Genomic DNA, 8,342 nt, shown 5'->3' on the forward strand with positions numbered 1-8,342 from the left:
CATCTGGGACCGGCATGCCCCTGGTCATGGCATCCCGCAAGTCCTTTGGCACGTCTGCTAAACGCTGTCCACTGACCCCTACCCAATGGTGTTCGACCCCCTTCAGCCATCTGCCTTCGCGTGCTTTGCTGAAGAAGAGCCTTGCTCTGTGGATAAAGGAGTGGCCGCACCAACAAACCCGTGTTCTCTGATCCGGGACACCTGGATGAAAATTGCAAAGGAGACAGAATCAGCCAGCGGGGGGGGGGGATGGGGGGGAGGGGTGAAGGGGGGGGGGTGGGCAGGCTTCATGCGAGGTGAGGGCGTACATAACGTTCGAAACATGAGGACTTCCATAGTCCCACCCTCTTAATCGTGTCGCCCGGAAGGCCCAAAGCTGCCGCCGTTGTGGCTGCCCCGATACGGAATAAATGAGACGGGAAGTGCGTCGTTTACAACCCCAGGTTTTCCAATGCTCTCTTGCATATCCTGGTAAATTGAAATCTAGTCAGGGGGATACCATCTGCATGCACCAGCACCCTCTGATCCACCCCCCTCGGTCTAATCTGGAAAAACCCGTGAGCCAGGGTTACCGGACAAAAAGTAGCCCCCGCCACAGCCCCCAGTTGGACCCACATCCCCTTGCCCAAAGGGTCTGTCTTGGACCTCCGAACTCTGACCTGCATTGCTTCCCTGGTTAAGATCACATCCTCCAGGCATAAGTCCCCCTCCTTATCTGACTTTGACCCGGGGAGTAATTCTGACACCCTGAAGGCCCCAAAGAAAGCTAATGAGTATGCTAGTCTCATTAAAAGTGTTTCATAAGGTGAGAAGCAGATCTGCCGTAATACTTCTAAGATGTTTGACAATCTGCTAGCATCAATCGGCCTCCTATTGTCTTTTGTCCCTGGCACCAGACGTTCCCACCCTCTCATTGCCCTTTTCACTCTTGGGTCCTTTGTAGAGTCTGCCACCCCCCCAGACCTGCATAAATGGCTATTGCTGATAACTGCCTCCTCACCATGGACCGCGATTTGCCGCCCTCTTTTTGTCTTACTATGAATACCAGAACACTTTGTGTTGACAATCTCCCTACCGCGTCCAACCCCCCAATGGTAGACAGGTATGCCTGCCACGACTTCTCATACATTGGGGGCCAATGACGCGGTTATCAACTCGGGAGCGGTGGGGCACCAAGCTTCCATTACCCCGCCGGGAAGTTCGTCATCTGTTTGTCTGCCTGTGGCCATCTGGCGCAGAACTCTGTCAACTTGAAACGAGACAGGGCATCAGCCCCCGGCATGTGTTTAGCTGTAACATCCTAGCACTAATTCTTTCAGCAGGCGCAGGACCCAGGGGCAAGTAGCTCTCTGATTATTGATGGCCATTACTGCTGACATGCTATCGGACCAAAATATAATATGCTTGTTTTCCAGCATGTCACCCCACAAATGTACTGCCACAATGATTGGGAATAGCTCAAGAAAGGTGATGTTGCGGGTGAGTCCCGAAACCGCCCACTCAATCGGCCAATGCTGCATGCACCACCTGGTACCTAAAACCGCTCCAAATCCAACACTGCCTGCCGCATCCGTGAATAATTCTAAATCAACATTTGCCTGACCAGGTTGTTGCCAAATGACCGCTCCATTGAAGCCTACCAGAAATTCCTTCCATATCCCCAAATCGGTTTTGACTTTGGCAGAAAGCCTGGTTTGATGGTGTCTGGCCCTCAGACCTGACATTGCCCTCGCTATGCTTCTAGAAAACACACGGCCCAAAGGTAACACCCTTAGTGCAAAATTAAGCTGCCCCACCAGGATTTGCAATTGGTGAAGTGTCACTTCGCACGCCGTCAAACAAGCCTCCACTGCAGCCCCAAAAGAGGCTACTTTCTCCTGGGGGAGTCTGCACACTCCCTCCTCTGTGTCAATTTCTATCCCAAGAAAAGTTAAACGTGTTGCCGGCCCCTCAGTTTTTTCCGCAGCCAAGGGGACCCCCAGTGCTTCTGCCAGGTGCTGGAAGCCCGGCAGGGTCTTCCTGCAAGCCGACGAGCCCGGCGGCCCAAGAAATAGGAAATAGGAAATAGGAAATCATCCAAATAATGCACCAACTCAGCTGACGGTACTATTTCCTGCACTGCCCATTCCAGAAACCTGCTGAACGTTTCGAACACTGCGCAGGCGATAGAGCAACCCATTGGCATGCACAAGTCAATGTAGAACTCTCCTTCAAATGTGAAACCAAGAAGCCTGGTGTCCTCTGGGTGAACTGGCAAGAGGCGAAAGGCTGCCTCAATGTCTGATTTTGCCATCAGTGCTCCCTCTCCCAGCCCCTGTAACTTCTGTATTGCCGCATCAAAGGTAGTGTAACGAACCGTGCATAGGTCTGGATCAAGTTTATCATTTACTGACAGCCCCGGTGGACTTGACAAGTTGTGGATCAACCAGAATTTTCCTTCCTCTTTCTTAGGTACTAAACCCAGGGGTGAGCATACTAAGTCATGCCTAGGCAGCTGCTGGAAAGGCCCTGACACCCTCCCTAAGGACACTTCTTTCTTAATCTTTTGTCTAGCCACTTCCAGGTTTCGTAGGACTGAACATTGATTTGCGCAGAGGGGTGGCTGATGGGGTAGCATCGGATGGGATGCAAAAGCCAAATTTAAAACCTTGATGTAAGAACTGAGCCTCTTCTATCCTGTGGTATTTACTAAGAAGGTGCGTCAATACATGGTGCTGTATGGGAGTTGGTAATGGCTTAGGGTGCCTGCGGACCTCGTCCCCTGGTCTGGGGTTGGTTCTGTGTAGGCTGCTCTTGTGGCCTTCCCCCTTTTTTGTAACACTTACTCTCTGGGTGTCCCAGCTTCCCGCAGAAGGAACATAAATGCTTGAACTTGCATGCTGTGCCCCTATTGCACTCGTTCTTATTGAACTGCCAACAGGCCTGTTTTTTGTCCCCCGTCCCTCTGTCACCCCGAAAGGGCTGAGTCGTCTTGTTAACTGGCCCCATTGAATAGAAAACCCCATGCCAAATGTTTATCTCCCGCTGGTCCCAACCTACTGCTGGGTGGACTGCTTTCATTTGCCTAAACTTGTTGTCATACTGCAGCCAACCCGTTCCCGGGAATTCCGAAGCGGCCCCATGAATCATGGAAATGTAACTGATCAACTGAGCTGCCATTTGGGGATACCTTTCGACCATGATAGCCGCATAAATAGCGAACCCCGTGACCCAATTCTTAATAGTCCAGTCCACCCACACTCTCTTCTGTTTCAGCTCCCCTTCCTTCCCTGTCCTGCTTTTGCCCGGTATTACCCCAGCATTGATTAGGTCAAAGACGTCTACGAACTCCCCTCTGAATATTTTTTCTCTGGTCTCCGCTGATTCATGCCAAGTGATCCCCGCTGACGGGGTCACCGCTAGAGATGCCGAACCATAAATCAGCGGACTGTGTGCGAGAAGGGGCTGCCCTGCTAATGTTGCCCCCGCAGCAAGGGGAGGTGCAGATATGGGGCCCGCTGGCCCTGATATCCCGCTATTAAAGGCTGGTCCCTGGGACGTTGCCGCCACTACCACTGCGGATTGTGCCACCCCTCCTGATTGGACCCACACTTGGGCTATCCCGCTGCCCTGGTGTGCTTCAACCGGGGGCAGCAGACTGGGGTGTTAGGGGCCCTACCGCCCCCAGTTGCGCCGTTGCACCTAGTGTTGCTAACCCTGCCCCCCCACCTTGCCCCGTCACCACTGGGGGGCCCACTGCCTGCGCTAAATTGGTGGACGTTGCGTTTCCTGACGTCTGTGTGGTTGCCCCGTTCAGTTGCGCTGAGGGAGCTGAGCAAGTAGGCTGTATCATGTCCGTGGCCAAGGCCAATTGCCCCCTCAAACCCTGCCTCACCTGGTGTACCAGTCTGAGAGTCCATGACTTTAGAGCGTTTGTCTCGCTGTGCATCCTTGAAGCGCTCCGGTGTCCGCCTTGCCCGTTTGGCCCGTGTGACGTCCTGTTGCCCGCTCGCCTCTCCTTTCTCAGACAACGTGCGTAGCGCCCAGTCGATGCCCCCTTTTTTGGCGACCTCCCAGAGCTCTGCCAGAGAGCGGAAATCATCCTTGGTGGCCGGGGCGCCTTTGCCCTTCTGGGCCCGTTTTGGAGGCATTCTGTACTTAAAGAAACAAATCACAGTTAGTCGTTGCCCCTTTATCCCCCGCCTCCTTTGACCCAAGGACCACTTGGATATTCTCTGTCACGATGTCCCCTGTTAATCAGCATTCCAGTCAACCAGCTCTTACATCTGCGCATGCTTTATCCTATTTTTACGCCAGCGCCCCACCGATTAAGTACGTGTTTGTTGTGGTGCCTCAACTTTGTGCTGGCCTGACGCGCCCTACCGCAGTATCCCATCAAACAGCGCTGTGAAACTCTCCCTGTACACCCCCGGTTTAATCGTTCTTCTGAAAAGGAACTGCACAGCCTCCAAGGGAATTGAACCTGTAACCTTGAGATTAATTACGCTAACCCCGATATTACACAACACTGTTGTATTGGAAGTATGCAAATATCACCCGATTTAATTGAAGGATGATAGGAAGATAGATAATAGCGATAATTGCACTAACAGTGTGACAATGGCATACATAAGCAATCTGAAAACCTTGTTAGCTATGAGCTAGCTGGCAACTTGGAAGTTTGCGCAATACGTTAAAAATGTATCATTCTTTTTTTTAATTAAAACTCGCTCCGATCTTCCCTTGACATGCGAGGAAACTTTTACCCAACGTACCGTGCTCTCCGTTACCGGCACCAATACCTGAAGAGCCTGGCACTTTGCCGATGCGGTGCGTGTGCACCCATTCTCCGTGCGTCCCCCGGTTCCCGGGGGACGCCATTGCCTCGAACCATACGCGCGCGCTGGCAGGGATTATTTAAACCCCTTGCTCGGTGATGTCCGAGTGTGAAGCAATGCTGCCTTCTGGGTTCGCCTATTGGCCTTTTGCATGAATCGCTGCGGTTGGAAGTGCAGATGCAACACTAGAGTGCTTGTGGGAAGAAGTTGTTGCATATTTATATAGCGCAAACTCGACCCGAAGGTATTGGAGCGCTTTACATAGCACCGTATTTACATTACACATTCAGGCGCGAGGAGATTAAGTGATTGGCCCAGAATCACCGGATGTGTACGCGACTTCAAGGCCCGAACCCTGCTGTACCAGAGGCGGTAGCGCAGCAAGACTCTTTTACGCAGCGCTCCCCTTTGCTATCGATCTCGCGACAATCTCAAATAACGCTCTATATTCTTTATAAATACTCCAAAAACCTGTTGAACTTTAATACAACTACGCTAATGAGGCCCTCTCACCTTGCGGGCAGCTCCGGCACCGCTTGCACGACCGCTTCCCGGGTAACTTCGCGACGCCCCGATGTCGCCGACCACAAGGCGAGAGTACAAAGAGGGGGTTCTACCTTGCCCCTGAGTTCTTAAACCCCCTGCCAGTTTCCTGCCCGTGACGCACTTCCTTGCCACGACGATCAACCTCTTCCGGTTAACTTAACCCGGAAGAGTTCCTAACCTGGTTCCGCCCCTTGCTGCCACTAAAGGCACCATGCCCCCTATGTGGGTTGGTGCTCGTCATTTGTGATGCTACAGCGGCGTAAAGAATGTGCCATATTTGCAAAGTGACGCATCTAGGCAGATGTATCACTCTGTAAACCCCTGCGCTACATTATACCTGCAACAGGTATATTGTATACAAGGTGGGCGTTCCGTCGCAGGAAAGGCACGTAGAAGTGACACAGTGAAATCTATGAGATTTCACTGCAACACTTCTACTGCGTCAGTGCTCAAACCCTTACATCTGCTTGAAGCAGGCATAAGGGGTGAAGCAGTGCCTTTCACATGGGGCTTGCCCCATTTGAAATGACACATTGCTGGAGTTGCGTCTGTTTTTCAGAATGATATAGTGCTGAACACTAGCACTGCTTAGTCTTTATTCCACATCATGCCTCTTTCATCCACTCCCAGACACTCTCTATGTCTTTATCTCACACTTACAGGTTCTTTTTCATTCCTGCTTTATCCATTTGTCACTGTTTTGCCATCTTTCTCTTATTTCTTCTTTCCTCCTTGTTTTTCTCTGCCTTGCTCTGGATCAAAGTTTGCTGCAGAAAAAAAAGTGCTGGACCCCAAAAATCAGTGTTTGCAAACCACTAGCTCGAGCTCTGAGTAAAGAAAAGCTTAAAAAAAATCTTCATAGGAGATGAAACATTGTAGACTAAAGGAGGGGAACATCCTGGATTCGCCAATCAAGACCCACTATTCCACCTGTCTCAATACCTTTTAGGCATTTCCTTGTCTATGAGATTTGAAACAATGGCACAAGAAACTTAATCAAACAATCAGAAACATCCAGAATAGTACTCCGAACACAATTAACCATGCTAGAATCAAAGAAAATTTCCAGCATCAAGTGAGGGACAGTATTCATCTCTTTGTCAGTAAGAAAATCCAAAAATCATCTCAGAAATATGAGGGGGATAAATAATTGTACTTTGTAACTGGGGGGCTGCTTTACAAAGGTAAGCTTACACTTTTGTGTATGTTTAAGATTGTTTGCTCTTCTCAAAGATATTTAATGACTGCAGATTCTCCAACATACAAAAATAGGACAGTGCAATATTTGTCTGTGAGAAGATTCAGCAGTAGTAAAAATACTATTAGTAAAATACCTTTGTGAATAGCAAACAATGATAAATTTACACAAAAGTCCAAGTTTATCTGTGTGAATCAAGCCCTAAGGGCATATAATGCCTGTTTAAATCATATTTTGGGGATATGACTGGCTTATGTTAAAATAACATAATCAACCAATGGCTTATTATGCAGTTTCTAAACATGAACTTGTAATACCTTTTAGCCTCCTTCTGGGTGGACCCCCTCCTTAATCCTCAAAACTGCAATCATCTGGGATGCGCTGGTGTTGGGACAGAACATTCCCTACCCTAAGTGCTCCAGCTGCATGAATATCTGGACCCCTGGTCCTGATTTTTGGTCATAGGCGAACATGGAACATGCATGTGCACCATGGCCTAGTCCTGTCCTATGGTAATGTGGTCTTGCTAGACTGGGAAGAGTGCACCAAGCGCCACACTAAAGGTGGTTATGGACTACTGCCTTTGCTGGGAGTTAAGTGATGCAAACACGGTGGTGGTAATCAATCAATCAATCAGGATATATATAGCACAGCTAACCACCCAATAGGGTATCCAGGTGCTTGCAGGCCCCGGAGGATTATTCAAACAGCCAGGTCTTGAGGGACATTCGGAATTCCAGAAGTGAGGTGATGGTTTGGAGGTGCGTGGGGAGAATGTTCCAGTTCTTTGCTGCGATGCGGGCGAAGAAGCACACTTCTGTTTTGGTAGATGTGGGGAGTAGGGGCAAGTGAAAGGGAGGCAGAGCGTAGTCTTCTCGATGGTTGGTGGAAGTTCAGGCAGTGGTTAATGTAGGTGGGTCCTTGGTTGTGTAGAGCCTTGTGTGTGTGGGTCAGCAGCTTGAACTGGCATCTTTTCTGTACGGGGAGGCAGTAGAATTTCCTGAGGTGAGGTGTGATGTGGATTAGTTGGGGAAGGCCAAGGATGAGTCTGGCTGTGGCATTCTCGATGGTCTGAAGTCTCTGTAAAAGGTGTGTGGTGATTCGTACATAGAGGGCTTTGCCATAGTCCAGTCGACTGGAGATGAGGGCTTGTGTCACAGTGCGCCTTGTGTTTAGGGGTAGCCACTTGAAGATCTTATGTAGCATGTGCAGAGTGAGGAAGCAGGCGAAGGAGACGGCATTGATCTTTGATTTCATAGTAAGCTTGTGGCAACATACCTGTTTTGTGCTTCATAATAGTCAGTAGTATGAACAGGCCATTTTATCTATGTCACTGGAGTGTTGCCTACTCATGTAAAGATCCGCTTCTGTGTACTAAGCTCACTCAGGACATGCGTAATGACTGTATGTAGCGCCCGAAAGCACATGATACTTGCAAGTGCATGCTGTGTTTTACATGTGCTTGTGGGAAAGTTGATTATTTGTAGTGATAAGTAGTGACTTACCACTAGTAATAAGGCCACAAACGCAATAAGAGGGTCAGTCAAGGTCTCACTAAATTATTCCCTTGCTCAACCCTCGGTAGCTGGCAACGAGCAGGCTGGCGTAACTTGGGAGACAGGTATGTAAAGCATTTAAAAATACCAATATATTACATGAGTAAGACACAACACACAATAGAAACCTTACTCCAATTTATAAAAATAGGTTATATTTTTATGAACAAATTGATACGAAAATGACAAAGCTCTAATGTAGAGAACCAAAGATATGAATTTTTA

General features: G+C 49.2%; 2 pseudogenes; both read right to left on the reverse strand.

Moving 5' to 3' along the window:
• Positions 1-287: 287 nt before the first annotated feature.
• Positions 288-914, reverse strand: LOC146810175 (uncharacterized; annotated as a pseudogene).
• A 372-nt stretch (positions 915-1,286) lies between these two features.
• On the reverse strand, positions 1,287-4,130 carry LOC146810176 (uncharacterized; annotated as a pseudogene).
• Positions 4,131-8,342: the final 4,212 nt, after the last annotated feature.

Source organism: Triturus cristatus, chromosome 7 (assembly GCF_964204655.1).
Source record: "Triturus cristatus chromosome 7, aTriCri1.1, whole genome shotgun sequence".
Classification (NCBI taxonomy): Eukaryota; Metazoa; Chordata; class Amphibia; order Caudata; family Salamandridae; genus Triturus; species Triturus cristatus.